The sequence below is a fragment of the Phyllobates terribilis genome, unplaced genomic scaffold (assembly GCF_046119375.1).
Source record: "Phyllobates terribilis strain yellow unplaced genomic scaffold, ASM4611937v1 Scaffold_9__5_contigs__length_417890890, whole genome shotgun sequence".
Lineage (NCBI taxonomy): Eukaryota > Metazoa > Chordata > Amphibia > Anura > Dendrobatidae > Phyllobates > Phyllobates terribilis.
The window spans coordinates 406,088,042-406,097,711 of record NW_027362769.1 but is presented as its reverse complement, the minus strand read 5'-3'; positions in this window follow the sequence as shown (position 1 = coordinate 406,097,711).

The following is a 9,670-nucleotide window of genomic DNA, read 5'->3' as shown; positions in this document are numbered from 1 at the left end:
AGTAGTGTAGGGGCAGATAGGGGGAGCAGCCTGGGTAAAGCTAGGAGCTCATTGGGTGCTGGTCACCTGAGCTCACACATAGAGGGAGTATATAAGGTGGGCACCATCTTAGATCAGGGTCAGTCAGTCAGCCACAGTCAGTCAGTCAGACAGTCTGTCAGAGAGCCTGAGAAGCAGAGCAGAGGAGAAGGAAGAGAGACCCAGAGGCGCAGGAAGAGGGGACCCCAAGAGCCCATAAGAGAGCTAATAGGGTGAAGGGTCGGCAACAGGGTACCGGATCCCAAGCTGGTGGAGGCCACAGCACTAATCCTCAGCCAGAGACCGGAGGTCGTGGGCAGGATCTGCCACGACCACCCACTAAATCCACCCGGAAGGCAGACCAAGAATAGGGTCAGGGAACCCAGAGACAAGGGTTTACCAACAAGAGGCCCGAGGGAGCCGGACTTAGGTGGATCCCTGGTGGGAATGGCCAGAAGAAGGGAGAGTCAGAAAGGAGCTCAGGACCACACTCCGGAGTTGCCTGGGAGTTGACCGAGTCCAGGACCTGGTGGACGCAGCACGGCTCGGGTGGTCACTGCTGTACACAGTGACCCGACCAACACCAGTAAGTAAAACCCTGGAACTGCATTTTATGCCTCTGAGTCTCTTTGCTGCACCTTCACAACCACCATCCTCCACGGCTGACCCCCTGAGGCTATACCCCTCCCGTTGGGGGTTATACTACCCAAAGCTGCACACACACCACCAGCCTCAGCGGACCCTGCTGCAGCGGCGGCCGTAGTGACCGCAAATCAACGGGTGGCGTAGTCGACATAAAAGAACATCTAGTAACATCTATAAGGACTGCCACACACTGAGTTTGACTCCCTGGGCACGGACCGGGTCACAGCCACTCGGAGACTACAACCCCCATCTGATCCGGCTCCGGGTATCCCTAACAGCACTGGCCCAGGGGGCGCGTCACTAATGTTCCCCTGACCAGAGAACCTCCCCCTTGCTCTCAGACACAGCTTTATTACACTTGTGGCATCCAGGTAGGGTGACACATCATCATACAGTGAGGAGGCTACTGTGGGGGAAGGGTGAATAACTGCATCAGAAAGAACATCACCTGTAAGCCACTATCTATAACTGAACTGTAATCTCTATATGTTCTGCAGGACTATATGATCACCATATGATCTTTGCGTAGTGATTTACTTCCAGCAACAGGACGAACACTATTAGGGTGCCCCACTGTAGATGTAAACATGGTTACCTGGTTAGGGGTCCACTCAGAAGTTTCGCCTCCTCTCGACCTGAACCCCTAGCTATGCCTCTGTTCATAGCCTTACGATATCCACCATATTCTTCTAACTTGTCTCCTCTATCTTAATCCTAAAGTTTGTTTTGATCATTGTTCACACCCTTCAGATCAAGCTCTAGGTAAACACGTAGAACAGGAGACATGGAGAGTGTCTTGTCCATGCTTTTACTATTCCAATTGTCCATTGCACGAGCTGTTTCCATCGGTTCCTCGTTCCTTCCATCACTGCTCCATTTCTGACCATTAGTGGTACTAATGAGACATTTGCATGATGTATATTCAAATCAGTCAATTTGTAAGACATTCAGTAGGCCTGGAGTTTGCATATTCCCAGAGATGTTCATCCTTCACAATGTATTAGGACTGACCACTGGCAAACACTGTTACACTGGGACATGAGAAGAAGCTTCAGTAGGACATTGAGAAGAATCTGCAGAAGTTCACCAGAAAAATCTGAGCCTTATAGAAATGGACCCTGGCACTGTGACTTGCCTTTCCATCGTAGCATGTGAGGCATTTGTCGCCATGTCTGCCATCATCTTCATCGTATCTGCAATCATGTGGGATTTCTACAGAAAAAAGAAGTTGGACGCTAAGGATAAGATCCAGGTGTCTCTGAACGTGTCCTGTGTCATGTTCACAATTCTGGCGACCTACAGGGAATTCTCTAACGTCCTGCAACCCAAAGGTTCCATACTGTCTCATCCATTATTCGTGGTGGCCTCTGTGTATAGCATGTGCTCATCTGGCTGGATCACCGCTCTTCAATTCTTCTTCTATTTCATTAAAATTGTACCTTTCAGATGTCTCTTCATTCCTTGGATGAAGATGAAGATGGGCTTTATTGTCTCGTGGCTGATCGTGGTGGTGGAGCTGATGTCCTTGGGTATGGCTCTCTTACATTTACTTCCTGAAAGGATGGCCCACGTCTCCTCCACGAACAGCTCACATATCTCATCTGCTAGCGCGACTAGGTACTATGTGACAATAGCATTAGCATTTGTTAATTGTGTGCCACTTATCTGGACAACCATTACCATCCTCCCAACCACTGCCTTCTTAACATACCACATAAAGAAGATGGAGGACACCAACATGTCCGGAGAAGTCCAGCAGTACAAGCGCGTGGTCCATACGATGCTACGCTTCCTCAGCCTCTACTCCATCTTTTACGTTGCGATCTTACTTCACTACTTCTCATTTTTTGCCCCTTATAGTGTTGGGTACTGGATAAGCCTTATATTGGTGCAAGCTTTTATCCCACTGGTATTTTTTCTGCAAATACTTCACAACCCTCATTGGAGAAGCACCTGGAGGGAGATAAGAAGTTGTGTCACCCATTGTAAAGAGCTGAACACCCACTAGATCAGGGGTCTCAAACTCGGATGGGTATATGGGCCGTACATGGAAAAATTTGAATTTGGGGGGGCCGCATTCTTTGTTCAATGTGACATTTTTAATGATACCATTTGTTTTTTTTGTATACACCTTTTGAACATTTTTGCCGTGTTTATTTTTTTATAGCTTGGGTCGTTATGGATGTGGCGATAATAAATGTGCACTTTTTTGTGTTTACTTTAGTTTACATATAAAACAGCATTTTTAGTGCTCAATATTTTTCATGCTTTATTTTTATTTTTTGGATTTTTACAATTTTGTTTCCCTCAATTGGCCACATACAGTAATATTGTCTTACAATTAGCATCATATAGTAATAATGGCAAACATCTTGTAGTAATGTTCCCCATCCAGGTCCCCATCCTGTGGCTATGTGCCCCATTCAGGTCCCATCTAGTGGCTATGTGCCCCATCCAGGTCCCATCTTGTGGCTATGTGCCCCATCCAGGTCCCATCTAGTGGCTATGTGCCCCATCCAGGTCCCATCTTGTGGCTATGTGCCCCATCCAGGTCCCATCTAGTGGCTATGTGCCCCATCCAGGTCCCATCTTGTGGCTATGTGCCCCATCCAGGTCCCCATCTTGTGGCTCTGTGCCCCATCCAGGTCCCCATCTTGTGGCTATGTGCCTCATCCAGGTCCCCATCTTGTGGCTATGTGCCCCATCCAGGTCCCCATCCTGTGGCTCTGTGCCCCATCCAGGTCCCCATCTTGTGGCTATGTGCCCCATCCAGGTTCCCATCCTGTGGCTATCCGCCCCATCCAGGTCCCCATCCTGTGGCTATGTGCCCCATCCAGGTCCCCATCCTGTGGCTATGTGCCCCATCCAGGTCCCCATCTTGTGGCTATGTGCCCCATCCAGGTCCCCATCTTGTGGCTATGTGGCCCATCCAGGTCCCCATCTTGTGGCTATGTGCCCCATCCAGGTCCCCATCTTGTGGCTATGTGCCCCATCCAGGTCCCCATCTTGTGGCTATCTGCCCCATCCAGGTCCCCATCTTGTGGCTATGTGCCCCATCCAGGTCCCCATCTTGTGGCTATGTGCCCCATCCAGGTCCCCATCTTGTGGCTATGTGCCCCATCCAGGTCCCCATCTTGCGACTATGTACCCCATCCAGGTCCCCATCTTGTGGCTATGTGCCCCATCTAGGTCCCTATCTTGTGGCTATGTGCCCCATCCAGGTCCCTATCTTGTGGCTATGTGCCCCATCCAGGTCCCCATCTTGTGGCTCTGTGCCCCATCTAGGTCCCTATCTTGTGGCTATGTGCCCCATCCAGGTCCCCATCCTGTGGCTATGTGCCCCATCCAGGTCCCAATCCTGTGGCTATGTGCCCCATCCAGGTCCCCATCTTGTGGCTAAGTGCCCCATCCAGGTCCCCATCTTGTGGCTATGTGCCCCATCCAGGTCCCCATACTGTGGCTCTGTGCCCCATCCAGGTCCCCATCCTGTGGCTATGTGCCCCATCCAGGTCCCCATCCTGTGGCTATGTGCCCCATCCAGGTCCCCATCTTGTGGCTATGTGCCCCATCCAGGTCCCCATCTTGTGGCTATGTGCCCCATCCAGGTCCCCATCCTGTGGCTATGTGCCCCATCCAGGTCCCCATCTTGTGGCTATGTGCCCCATCCAGGTCCCCATCCTGTGGCTCTGTGCCCCATCCAGGTCCCCATCTTGTGGCTATGTGCCCCATCCAGGTCCCCATCCTGTGGCTCTGTGCCCCATCCAGATCCCCATCCTGTGGCTATGTGCCCCATCCAGGTCCCCATCTTGTGACTATGTGCCCCATCCAAGTCCCCATCCTGTGGCTATGTGCCCCATCCAGGTCCCCATCTTGTGGCTATGTGTGCCATCCAGGTCCCCATCTTGTGGCTACGTACCCCATCCAGGTCCCCATCTTTTGGCTATGTGCCCCATCCAGGTCCCCATCTTGTGGCTATGTGTCCCATCCAGGTCCCCATCTTGTAGCTATGTACCCCATCCAGGTCCCCATCTTGTGGCTATATGCCCCATCCAGGTCCCCATCTTGTGGCTATGTGCCCCATACAGGTCCCCATCTTGTGGCTATGTGCCCCATCCAGGTCCCCATCTTGTGGCTATGTGGCCCATCCAGGTCCCCATCTTGTGGCTATGTGCCCCATCCAGGTCCCCATCTTGTGGCTATGTGCCCCATTCAGGTCCCCATCCTGTGGCTATGTGCCCCATCCAGGTCCCCATCTTGTGGCTATGTGCCCCATCCAGGTCCCCATCTTGTGGCTATGTGCCCCATCCAGGTCCCCATCTTGTGGCTATGTACCCCATCCAGTTCCCCATCTTGTGGCTATGTGCCCCATCCAGGTCCCCATCTTGTGGCTATGTGGCCCATCCAGGTCCCCATCTTGTGGCTATGTGCCCCATCCAGGTCCCCATCTTGTGGCTATGTGCCCCATCCAGGTCCCCATCTTGTGGCTATGTGCCCCATCCAGGTCCCCATCTTGTGGCTATGTGCCCCATCCAGGTCCCCATCTTGTGGCTATGTGCCCCATCCTGGTCCCCATCTTGCGACTATGTACCCCATCCAGGTCCCCATCTTGTACCTATGTGCCTCATCTAGGTCCCTATCTTGTGGCTATGTGCCCCATCCAGGTCCCCATCTTGTGGCTCTGTGCCCCATCCAGGTCCCCATCCTGTGGCTATTTGCCCCATCCAGGTCCCCATCCTGTGGCTATGTGCCCCTTCCAGGTCCCCATCCTGTGGCTATGTGCCCCATCCAGGTCCCCATCCTGTGGCTATGTGCCCCATCCAGGTCCCCATCCTGTGGCTATGTGCCCCATCCAGGTCCCCATCCTGTGGCTAAGTGCCCCATCCAGGTCCCCATCTTGTGGCTATGTGCCCCATCCAGGTCCCCATCCTGTGGCTCTGTGCCCCATCCAGGTCCCCATCCTGTGGCTATGTGCCCCATCCAGGTCCCCATCCTGTGGCTATGTGCCCCATCCAGGTCCCCATCTTGTGGCTATGTGCCCCATCCAGGTCCCCATCTTGTGGCTATGTGCCCCATCCAGGTCCCCATCTTGTGGCTATGTGCCCCATCCAGGTCCCCATCTTGTGGCTATGTGCCCCATCCAGGTCCCCATCCTGTGGCTATGTGCCCCATCCAGGTCCCCATCTTGTGGCTATGTGCCCCATCCAGGTCCCCATCTTGTGGCTATGTGCCCCATCCAGGTCCCCATCCTGTGGCTATGTGCCCCATCCAGGTCCCCATCTTGTGGCTATGTGCCCCATCCAGGTCCCCATCCTGTGGCTCTGTGCCCCATCCAGATCCCCATCCTGTGGCTATGTGCCCCATCCAGGTCCCCATCTTGTGACTATGTGCCCCATCCAAGTCCCCATCCTGTGGCTATGTGCCCCATCCAGGTCCCCATCTTGTGGCTATGTACCCCATCCAGGTCCCCATCTTGTGGCTATGTGCCCCATCCAGGTCCCCATCTTGTGGCTATGTACCCCATCCAGTTCCCCATCTTGTGGCTATGTGCCCCATCCAGGTCCCCATCTTGTGGCTATGTGGCCCATCCAGGTCCCCATCTTGTGGCTATGTGCCCCATCCAGGTCCCCATCTTGTGGCTATGTGCCCCATCCAGGTCCCCATCTTGTGGCTATGTGCCCCATCCAGGTCCCCATCTTGTGGCTATGTGCCCCATCCAGGTCCCCATCTTGTGGCTATGTGCCCCATCCTGGTCCCCATCTTGCGACTATGTACCCCATCCAGGTCCCCATCTTGTACCTATGTGCCCCATCTAGGTCCCTATCTTGTGGCTATGTGCCCCATCCAGGTCCCCATCTTGTGGCTCTGTGCCCCATCCAGGTCCCCATCCTGTGGCTATTTGCCCCATCCAGGTCCCCATCCTGTGGCTATGTGCCCCTTCCAGGTCCCCATCTTGTGGCTATGTGCCCCATCCAGGTCCCCATCCTGTGGCTATGTGCCCCATCCAGGTCCCCATCCTGTGGCTATGTGCCCCATCCAGGTCCACATCCTGTGGCTAAGTGCCCCATCCAGGTCCCCATCTTGTGGCTATGTGCCCCATCCAGGTCCCCATCCTGTGGCTCTGTGCCCCATCCAGGTCCCCATCCTGTGGCTATGTGCCCCATCCAGGTCCCCATCCTGTGGCTATGTGCCCCATCCAGGTCCCCATCTTGTGGCTATGTGCCCCATCCAGGTCCCCATCCTGTGGCTATGTGCCCCATCCAGGTCCCCATCCTGTGGCTATGTGCCCCATCCAGGTCCCCATCTTGTGGCTATGTGCCACATCCAGGTCCCCATCCTGTGGCTCTGTGCCCCATCCAGGTCCCCATCTTGTGGCTATGTGCCCCATCCAGGTCCCCATCCTGTGGCTCTGTGCCCCATCCAGATCCCCATCCTGTGGCTATGTGCCCCATCCAGGTCCCCATCTTGTGACTATGTGCCCCATCCAAGTCCCCATCCTGTGGCTATGTGCCCCATCCAGGTCCCCATCTTGTGGCTATGTGTGCCATCCAGGTCCCCATCTTGTGGCTATGTACCCCATCCAGGTCCCCATCTTTTGGCTATGTGCCCCATCCAGGTCCCCATCTTGTGGCTATGTGTCCCATCCAGGTCCCCATCTTGTGGCTATGTACCCCATCCAGGTCCCCATCTTGTGGCTATATGCCCCATCCAGGTCCCCATCTTGTGGCTATGTGCCCCATACAGGTCCCCATCTTGTGGCTATGTGCCCCATCCAGGTCCCCATCTTGTGGCTATGTGGCCCATCCAGGTCCCCATCTTGTGGCTATGTGCCCCATCCAGGTCCCCATCTTGTGGCTATGTGCCCCATCCAGGTCCCCATCCTGTGGCTATGTGCCCCATCCAGGTCCCCATCTTGTGGCTATGTGCCCCATCCAGGTCCCCATCTTGTGGCTATGTGCCCCATCCAGGTCCCCATCTTGTGGCTATGTGCCCCATCCTGGTCCCCATCTTGCGACTATGTACCCCATCCAGGTCCCCATCTTGTGGCTATGTGCCCCATCTAGGTCCCTATCTTGTGGCTATGTGCCCCATCCAGGTCCCCATCTTGTGGTTCTGTGCCCCATCCAGGTCCCCATCCTGTGGTTATGTGCCCCATCCAGGTCCCCATCCTGTGGCTATGTGCCCCAACCAGGTCCCCATCTTGTGGCTATGTGTGCCATCCAGGTCCCCATCCTGTGGCTATGTGCCCCATCCAGGTCCCCATCTTGTGGCTATGTGTGCCATCCAGGTTCCCATCCTGTGGCTATGTGCCCCATCCAGGTCCCCATCCTGTGGCTATGTGCCCCATCCAGGTCCCCATCTTGTGGCTATGTGCCCCATCCAGGTCCCCATCTTGTGGCTATGTGGCCCATCCAAGTCCCCATCTTGTGGCTATGTGCCCCTTCCAGGTCCCCATCTTGTGACTATGTGCCCCATCCAGGTCCCCATCCTGTGGCTATGTGCCCCATCCAGGTCCCCATCTTGTGGCTATGTGTGCCATCCAGGTCCCCATCTTGTGGCTATGTACCCCATCCAGGTCCCCATCCTGTGGCTATGTACCCCATCCAGGTCCCCATCTTGTGGCTATGTGCCCCATTCATGTCCCCATCTTGTGGCTATGTGCCCCATCCAGGTCCCCATCTTGTGACTATGTGCCCCATCCAGGTCCCCATCTTGTGGCTATGTGTGCCATCCAGGTCCCCATCTTGTGGCTATGTGCCCCATCCAGGTCCCCATCCTGTGGCTATGTGCCCCATCCAGGTCCCCATCTTGTGGCTATGTGCCCCATCCAGGTCCCCATCCTGTGGCTATGTGCCCCATCCAGGTCCCTATCTTGTGACTATGTACCCCATCCAGGTCCCCATCTTGTGGCTATGTACCCCATCCAGGTCCCCATCTTGTGGCTATGTGCCCCATCCAGGTCCCCATCTTGTGACTATGTGCCCCATCCAGGTCCCCATCTTGTGGTTATGTACCCCATCCAGGTCCCCATCTTGTGGCTATGTGCCCCATCCAGGCCCCCATCTTGTGACTACGTGCCCCATCCAGGTCCCCATCTTGTGGCTATGTGCGCCATCCAGGTCCCCATCTTGTGGCTATGTACCCCATCCAGGTCCCCATCTTGTGACTATGTGCCCCATCCAGGTCCCCATCTTGTGGCTATGTACCCCATCCAGGTCCCCATCTTGTGGCTATGTGCGCCATCCAGGTCCCCATCTTGTGGCTATGTGCGCCATCCAGGTCCCCATCTTGTGGCTCTGTGCCCCATCCAGGTCCCCATCTTGTGACTATGTGCCCCATCCAGGTCCCCATCTTGTGGCTATGTGCGCCATCCAGGTCCCCATCCTGTGGCTATGTGCCCGATCCAGGTCCCCATTTTGTGGCTATGTGCCCCATCCAGGTCCCCATCTTGTGGCTATGTGCCCCATCCAGGTCCCCATCCTGTGGCTATGTGCCCCATCCAGGTCCCCATCTTGTGACTATGTGCCCCATCCAGGTCCCCATCCTGTGGCTATGTGCCCCATCCAGGTCCCCATCTTGTGACTATGTACCCCATCCAGGTCCCCATCTTGTGGCTATGTACCCCATCCAGGTCCCCATCTTGTGGCTATGTGCCCCATCCAGGTCCCCATCTTGTGACTATGTGCCCCATCCAGGTCCCCATCTTGTGGCTATGTACCCCATCCAGGTCCCCATCTTGTGGCTATGTGCCCCATCCAGGCCCCCATCTTGTGACTACGTGCCCCATCCAGTTCCCCATCTTGTGGCTATGTACTCCATCCAGTTCTCCATCTTGTGGCTCTGTGCCCCATCCAGGTCCTCATCTAGAGACCACTGCACTAGATGGAACTGAGAAATGAGGAGGGGGTATATTAACTATGGAGGATACAGAGCATAAAAATACATAGTTTAATCTCAGGACTAGAGATGAACAAATCTCCTGACACTCGGGAGATGCTCTAAGGCAGGG